The sequence below is a fragment of the Artemia sp. Qi Xiang Cuo genome, chromosome 12, assembly GCF_049724085.1.
Source record: "Artemia sp. Qi Xiang Cuo chromosome 12, ASM4972408v1, whole genome shotgun sequence".
Classification (NCBI taxonomy): Eukaryota; Metazoa; Arthropoda; class Branchiopoda; order Anostraca; family Artemiidae; genus Artemia; species Artemia sp. Qi Xiang Cuo.
In genome coordinates this window covers 70,601,923-70,611,452 of record NC_142805.1, presented here as the reverse complement: position 1 = coordinate 70,611,452, position 9,530 = coordinate 70,601,923, and positions in this window count along the sequence as shown.

Below are 9,530 nucleotides of genomic sequence, written 5' to 3'. Positions count from 1 at the left end.
TAAAAATGGTTGCTATGTTAAGGCTGAGTTTCCAGGGAATATTGAGAGGGATTTTTAATTAAATAAAAAGGCGTTTTGTGCATTCAGTCAGGTAATAAACCGTTAATGAAGTACATAAATTAAAAAAAGGCTGTTATGTAAGTTCCTAGCTTTCTTGGTATATTGAGAGGAATTTTGAATTCAATTAAAATACATTCCTCATATATAGGTTGTCATAGTAAAGACCGATCTCTCGCCCATAGTAACTGATATATGGTGGTTCAAGGGGTATCTGCAAGATATCCAGATTGCAGCGAAATCTGGGTTGCAGCGGTAGCTACCAACCTAGTAAGAGACGATCAGTCCAATGCTAATTATGATAAGAAAGAAATTATAAACTTAGTTAGCTGTCTGATTCTTAGAGGATCGTCTTTTACTATTCCAAAGAAGAAAAAGCCGTAGGCTTTTTCCTGTTTGTAATCCGTGTTGCAGTGGTAGCTTGATAATCCGTATAGCAGCGGTAGGTAGCAACCTAGTAAGAGACGATCACGTCCAATGTTATATCCGGGTTGCAGCGGTAGCTAGAAACCTAGCAAGAGACGATCATGTCCAATGTTAAGAAATATTAAAACCCATAGTTCCTAAAAAAGGAGTCAGATCAAATTCAAAAGTACACCATTAGAACTGCCTTGTCTGAAACCCCTGTATTATAATAAAGAACGAATATTTTACCGATTATCTACTAATAACCATATATGACGTAATAAGTGACATGACGTAATATCGAAAACCAATTGTGTACTAATAACCATATATGATTTAATGAGCGACGTGAAGTAATAATTGAAACAATTAATTTTTATTTTATTTTCGTTTTTAGTTCATAATTGCTAAAGTTATAAACTGCAAAAATATTTATGGTGTCTGAACAATAATTTTAATCTTTTAATTTAGACTAGAAAAATACCTGAAAATTAAAAAATTAGTTTAATTTTTTGTTAGGTTCTTGATACTTGATACGGGACATAAAAATTCAACTAATGGTTACATAATGGTTTCAATCAAGCAAGCTACACGCAAGTTATAAAAAGAGTACTACCGAAAAAACAGAGATAGCATCTTGAAAAGAGTAAAGCAAAGGTATTCAACCGACCAGGCGTATCGAGGTGCGAAAATTGATAGTGACAAACAGCGTTATTTAAATGATGTAGTTTATAGACTTGCGAAAATTGAGACAGCCAAACAAAAGAGCAAGGAACGGTATGATAACGATATAGATTGCCGAAACAAACATAAGATAAAAGTTGCTACCAGAACAATGGGTAGATACTGGGGTGAGAAAAGCTATAATGAAAAAATTAAATTCTCTGCAAGGTTGTATCGAAGAACGCATAAAGACAAAGGGAAAAATTACATTCAGAAATACAAGAAGATGGCAAAAATGCAGGCTGATCTTTGTAAATTGAGAAACATTTTACGCATGTTTTATCGGGATCACGAAAAGTATTCAAAATTACAGATTAAAATTCTCTTTGAAAGAGCGGAGGCTATTGAAAAGTCGGCTAGAAATGCTTTGGCAAAGCTTCATAGTAATATCCAAAAGAAATGTTGTCAGTTTAACGAAAAGCTTCCAAGAAATGGATTGGCAACTGCTGAACAGTTTATAGATGCAATGGAAAATGTTCGACAACACAGTGAATATACGGAGGCGTACTTCTTAGAAAATTCGTATATTAGTTTTGGAAGGAGCAATTGCAGTTTATGTAGCAGCAATAAAAATATATATACAAGCATACCTATCAACAGCGAAGAAAAGCAATGTTTTTCAATTATGGCGAAAACGAGCCTGTTAGGGTTATTAGTAAATGTGTTTGTAAGACTAATGATTTAGAACAAATTCCTGGAACACCGACTCAAGAAAAAAGTATTTCTAACTGTGTTTTAAACAATTCGTTTAGTTCTACTGAATATTTGGCAAAAAATTTTATAATAAAGAACGACCTCTTGCCCAACTAAATTTTATACGCCACTTAATTATAGTATTGGTTAGTAATTCCACAGATAGCTTGGCACTTTAACTTCGTAGAGAGTTGTTCAATGACTCATTTTAAAGGAAATTAATGGGGTTAAAAACCTTTTGTAATCAAAATAAATTAAAAATGGCTCATTTTAAAGGAAATTATTTGGGATAAAAATCTATAGTAACTAAAACAAATTATTTCTAAAAGAGAATCAATTTTTCCACCCAAAACTGCATTTTTGATGTCTTTTCACACTGCAGTCTTTAAAACATAATCGTATACCAGCGGTAAGATTTGAACCCACACCTCCGAAGAGACTGGTGGCTAACACCAGTGCGTTGGACCATTCGGCCAGGCTGCCTCTCATAAATAATATATATGTGAATCTGGGTTGCAGCAGTAGTTTACAGTAAAGATCTATCTCTCGCCCATAGAAACTGATATATGTTGGTTCCAGGGGTAGCTGCAAACTATCCAGATTGTAGTTATATTATCCGGGTTGCAGCGGTAGCTAGCAACCTAGTAAGAGACGATCACGTCTAATGTTAAGAAATATAAAAACCCATAACTCCTAAAAAGAAAAGTCGGATCAAAACAAAAAGAACACCATTAGAATCTGGGTTACAGCGGTAGATAGCAACCTAGTAAGAGACGATCACCTCCAATGTTAAGAAATATAAAACCCTCCAACTCCTAAAAAAAGAGTCAGATCAAAACAAAATGTACACCATTAGAACCGCCTTGTCAAAAAACCCTATAGAGGAAACTTACCGCCCTTTGGCTTGAATAACAAAGAAAATATATTGGCTTGAAAATCAAGAAAATTGACTTTAACCACGTTATTCTCCACAAAACGTGGGATATTTTTTTCTTTCCGATTAATCTTTCTCCTCAGCTAGCTAGGCACTGGAAAATCACAGAGAGCTGTATAATAGCTCATTTTAAAGGAAATTTATACATCTAGTGCCTTTTGTAAATAAAAATAAAATACTTTTTTAAGTAGAATGAATTTTGTCAAAAAATTGCATTTATGATGTATTTTTACAATAAAGAACAACACTTTGCCCATGTTAACTGAAACATAAATAGGGATTATGTAATTTCCAATAGTATCATGGCTGTAGAGATGGCTGAAACCTAGTTACAATAAAAAACGATCATTGGAATAACAAAAAATTGCATACCTTTGGATCCGGGTTGCAGCGGTAGCTAGCAACCTAGTAAGAGACGATCACGTCCAATGTTAAGAAAAATAAAAACCCATAGTTCCTGAAAAAGGAGTCGGATCAAATTCAAAAGTACACCATTAGAACCGCCTTGTCCGAAACCCCTGTATAGTAAACTTTCTGTCCCTTAGCTTGAACAGCAAGGGATATATATTGGCTTGAAAATCAAGAAAAGTGGCAGCTACTACAACATTCTGCCTAAACAGGATATTTTTTTCTTTCTTTTTTTCTTTTGTATCCAGAGATAGTTTGGCACTGGAAGGGAAGATACAGCAAGGGAAATATATTGGCTTGAAAATCAAGAAAAGTGGCAAGTACTACAACATTCTGCCTAAACGGGATATTTTTTTTTCTTTTTTCTTTCTTGTTTTCCACGGATAGCTAGGACCGGATCATCTTAGTGATTTGTTCAATGGCTCATTTTAAAGGAAATTAATTGGGTTAAAAATCTTTTGTAACTAAAGTAAATTATTTCTAAGAGAGAATCCGGGTTGCAGCGGTAGCTAGCAATCCGGGTTGCAGCGGTAGCTAGCAACCTAGTAAGATACGATCACGTCCAATGTTAAGAAATATAAAAACCTATAGTTTCTAACAGAGGAGTCAGATCAAAACAAAGAGTACACCATCAGAACCGTCTTGTCCGAAAGCCCTGCATACAAAACCTTCTGCCTCTTGGCTTGAACAGCAATGGAAATATATTGGCTTGAAAATCAAGAAAAGTTGCAGCTACTACAACTTTCTGCCTCAAGGGGATATTTTTTTCTTTTTTTTTCTTTTTTTTCCACAGATAGCTTGGCACTGGAACATCGTAGAGAGTTGTTCAATAGCTCATTTTAAAGGAAATTAATTGGGTTAAAAATCTATAGTAACTAAAATAAATTATTTCTAAAAGACAATAAATTTTTCCACCAAAAACTGCATTTTGATGTCTTTTCACACTACAGTATTTCAAACATAATCGTATACCAGCGGTAAGATTTGAACCTACTCCTCCGAAGAGACTGGTGGCTAACACCAGTGTCTTGGACAACTCGGCCAGGCTGCCTCTTATAATTTGGGTTACAGCAGTAGCTAGCAACCTAGTAACAGACGATCAGTCCCATGCTAAGAAATATAAAAACCCAAAACTCCTAAAAATAGAGTCAGATCAAAATAAAAGTACATCAGTAGAATTACCTTGTCTGAAACCATGCTAGATAAATAATGAATGTCGTCATAGCTTTATATTAGAGCTATGACGTGAAAAGAAAAACACGAAATTATGTTGTGGTTTCTGAAGACGTCATAAATAATATCATTGCGCCATGACGTCATCACGAAATAAAATCATTACGGTGTGACGTCATAATTACCATGTAAGAAGCGTCAGAACTGTAAATGTTCTCATTCATAATTAGATAATGGTTAGATCAAAGCAAGCTGCAAGCACGTTAAAAAACAGTACTTCACAGACAACAGAGATAGTACCTGGAAAAAAGAAAAGCAAAGGTATTCAACCAACAAAGCGTATCGTGAAGTAATAATGGAGAGAGCAAAACAAAACAGCAAGATGTGTTATCAAAATGAACTAGTTTACAGAGATGCGAAAATTGAGACAGCCAAACAAAAGATCAAGGAGAGTTATCACAATGATGAAGATTACCGCATCAAATATAAGAAAAACCAAAAGCAAAGGTATTCAACCGTCCAGGTGTATCGACAAGTAAACATTGGGACAGCCAAACAAAAGATCAAGGAGCGTTATCAAAATGAAGATTACAGAGAAGCAAGAATTGAGCAGGCTAGACAAAAGATCAAGGAGCGTTATCACAATGATAAGCTTTATAGAGAAGCAACAATTGAGCAGGCTAGACAAAAGAGCAAGGAACGGTTTGATAATGATGGAGATTACCGAAACAAACATAAGAAAAAAGTTGCTACAAGAATAATGGGTAGATACTGGGGTGACAAAAGCTATAATGAAAAAATTAAATTCTCTGCGAGGTTGTACCGAAGAACGCATAAGGACAAAGGGAAAAATTACATTCAGAAATACAAGAAAATGGCAAAAATACAGGCTGATCTTCGTAAATTGAGAAACATTTTACGCATGTTTTACCAGGATCACGAAAAGTATTCAAAATTACAGATTAAAATTCTCTTTGAAAGAGCGGATGCTGTTGAAATTATAATAAAGAACGACTTCTTGCCTCTACTAAATTTTGTACGCCACTTAATTATAGTATAGGTTTGTAATTCAACAGATAGCTTGGCACTGGAACATCGTAGAGAATTGTTCAATGGCTCATTTTAAAGGAAATTAATGGGGTTAAAAGCCTTTTGTAATTAAAACAAATTTTGTTTATTACATTAAGTTATTTTAATTATATTCCTTAAGAAATCATCATAAGTAAACATTTCCCATACGGAAATTGAACTCAAGCCAACTGGGTGAGAGTTATCCCATCCTCTAGACCATTTAGGATGTATTAAAATATCCGATTAGTGAAGTTTATGTTAAAGAACAAATTATAAACCTAGTTAGCTGTCTGATTATTTGAGGATCGTCTCTTACTACTCCAAAGAAGAAAAAGCCGTAGGCTTTTTTTACAATAAAGAACAAACTCTAGCCCATATGTACTGAAATGTCACTATATGACATATTGTGGTTGCAGCAGTATCCGGATTGCAGCAGTATTTAGGTTGTAGCGGTAGCTATCAACCTAGTAAAAAACAATTACGTCCAATACTTTTTCCTGTTTGTATTTTATAATCCGGGTTCAAGCGGTAGTTATAGTAAAGAACGGACTCAAGCCCAAAGAAACTGGACCCTGTGGTTCATTCATATCCGGGTTGCAGCGGTAGCTAGCAACCTAGTAAGAGACGATCACGTCCAATGTTAAGAAATATAAAAACCCATAACTCCTAAAAAAAGAGTCACATCAAAAAAAAGTACACGATTAGAACCGCCTTGTCCAAAATTCCTATAAGGGAAACTTACCGCCCTTTGGCTTGAATAACAAAGAATATATATTGGCTTGAAAATCGAGAAAATTGACTTTTACCACGTTATTCTCCACAAAGGGGATATTTTTTTTCTTCTTCTTTTCCACAGATAGCTTTGCACTGGAACATCGTAGAGATTTGTTCAATGGCTCATTTTAAAGGAAATTATTTGGGTTAAAAACCTTTTGTGCTTAAAACAATGTATTTTTAAAATAGAATCAGTTTTTTACGAAAAATCGCATATTTCATATTATTTACAGTAAAGTACGATCTCTGGCCCATAGTAACTGATATATGGTTCCGGGTTGCAGCGGTGGCTAGCAACCTAGTAAGATTATCCGGGTTGCAGCGGTAGCTAGCAATCCGGGTTGCAGCGGTAGCTAGCAACCTAGTAAGAGACGATCACCTCCAATGTAAAGAAATATAAAACCCCCCAACTCCTAAAAAAAAGAGTCAGATCAAAACAAAAAGTACTCCATTAGAACCGCCTTGTCCGAAACCTCTATAAAGGAAACATACCGCTCTTTGGCTTGAATAACAAAGAAAATATATTGGCTTGAAAATCAAGCAAATTGACTTTTACCACGTTATTCTCCACAAACGGGATATTTTTTTCTTTCCGCTTGATTTTCCTTCTCAGCTAGCTGGGCATTGGAAAATCATAGAGAGCTGTATAATAACTCATTTTAAAGAAAATTGCTACATCTAGTGCCTTTTGTAATTAAAAATAAAATACTTTTTAAAGTAGAATCAATTTTGTCAAAAAAATTGCATTTTTGATGTATATATTTTCATGCTGCAGTCTTTTCAAAGATATTTGAATTTTGAAGCAATCAAACAGTTCATGGTAATGAACTCTATAGTAATAATAGCTACTTGTCTCAATAGTAACCGAAACTCCTGGAACCAAAATTTTCTTTTTTACCTTAATCGCTAAAATTGTTATGTAAACTGCAAAAATATCTATGATGCCTAATCAGTAATAGTAATTTCTTAATTTAAGCAACAAAAATACATGAAAATTTTATAATTAGTTTTACTTTTTGTCTCCTGGAAGAAAATTTTTTTTCATCTCAGTTCAAAGTTATTATTGTATACTGGAACCAAACGTTTTTTGGTTTGTAACCCGTAAAGTACGTATCTCCATATTATTGTCTTATAATTGCAATTATTTTAGTTTTCAGTCCAGAATCGCTCAACTTATTATGTAAACTGCAAAAATATTTATGGTGTCTAACCAATAATACTAATTTTGTAATTCAAACAAGATAAATACCTGAAAATTTAAAAATTTGTTTTTTTTATGCTAGGTTTTAGATACTCGACACGGGGTATTGTGTACTTAATAATTTTAAACCTTGAAAAAATATGGTCTCGCATGAAAGGAAAAAAAGAAAAAATAACTAAAAAAAACTATCAAAACAGAGCAATCCAAATTTCTACTAATAAAAAACTTTACTACACAAAAAATAAAGCTAACATCCTGAAATATAAGAAAAGTTTATTTAAAAGAGATAAAAATGCCACCGAACGCAATAAAGCTCGAGAACGCGTAAGGATTGCTACTAAGATGTCTTGTGATCCAGAATTTAAGAAAATGAAATATGACAGAGCAAAATCCGGGTTGCAGCGGTGCTAGCAATCTAGTAAGAGACGATCACGTCCAATGTTAAGAAATATAAAAACCCATAGTTCCTAAAAAAGGAGTCAGATCAAATTCAAAAGTAAACCATTAGAACCGCCTTGTCCAAAACCCCTGTATAGTAAACTTTCTGTCCCTTATCTTGAACAGCAAGGGAAATATATTGGCTTGAAAATCAAGAAAAGTGGCAGCTACTACAACATTCTGCCTAAACGGGATATTTTTTTTTTTTTTCTTTTGTATCCAGAGATAGCTTGGCACTGGAACATCGTAGAGGGTTGTTCAATAGCTCATTTGAAAGGAAATTAATTGGGTTAAAATTATTTTGTAACTAAAATAAATTATTTCTAAAAGAGAATAAATTTTTCCACCAAAAACTGCATTTTTGATGTCTTTTCACACTGCAGTCTTTCAAACATAATCGTATACCTTACAATAAAGAACGACACATTGCCCATGTTAACTGAAACATAAATAGGGATTATGTAATTTCCAATAGTATCATGGCTGTAGAGATGGCTGAAACCTAGTTACAATAAAAAACGATCATTGGAATTACAAAATTTATAATAAAGAACGACCTCTTGCCTATATTAAAATATCCGATTAATGACGTTTATGTTAAAGAACAAATTATAAACCTAGTTAGCTCCCTGATTTTTTGAGAGTCGTCTCTTACTACTCCAAAGAAGAAAAAGCCGTAGGCTTTTTTTACAATAAAGAACGAACTCTAGCCCATATGTACTGAAATGTCACTATATGACATATTGTGGTTGCAGCAGTATCCGGATTGCAGCAGTATCCAGGTTGTAGCGGTAGCTATCAACCTAGTAAAAAACAATTACGTCCACTACTAAGAAATATAATAGCCCGTAACTCCCTAAAATAGTCAGATCAAAAATATCCGGGAATGCAGTGGTAGCTAGCAACCCTGTAAGAGACGATCACTTCCAATGTTAAGAAATATAAAAACCCATAGCTCCTAAAAGAAATAGTCAGATCAAAAAAAAGTACACCATTAGAACCGCCTTGTCCAAAACCCCCATATAGAAAACTTTCTGTTCCTTTGCTTGAGCAGCAAGGGTAGAAAATCAAAAAAAGTGGTAGCTACTGCAACATTCTGCCTACACGGGATATTTTTTTTCTTGTTTTCTTTTTCACAGGTAGCTTGGCACTGGAAAATCGTAGAGAATTGTTCAGTGGCTCAGTTTAAAGGTAATTAATTGGGCTATAATAAAGAACGATATCTAGCCCATGTTAACTGAAATATCAATAGGGATTACGTAATTTTCATCGGTATCTTGGCTGTAAAGATGGCGGAAACCTAGATAAGAACGAACCAATAGAAGTAGTAGTTTTAATAGTGGTAACAGTAAGAGCAGTATTAATAGCAGTTTTAGTAGTAGGAGTAGAGCAGCATGCACATATTACCTTTTGGTCAAATGATCATCCTTTCATCATTCCCTGAAGTTTCTAACTTTGTACCCTAACCCGTTACCGAGCTGTGTCTTTTGATTAATTCAGTACTTCACTCGGCATTCCTCGAAAGCTTTTCTCAAATACAGGCTTATACTTTTTGGGTGCCAAGGGTCAAACATGTGCAGTGTATATTGAACAAAATAAATATGTACTCCATGCATGCAGGTTGTCAAAAGGTTATATGAACAATATCTGAAA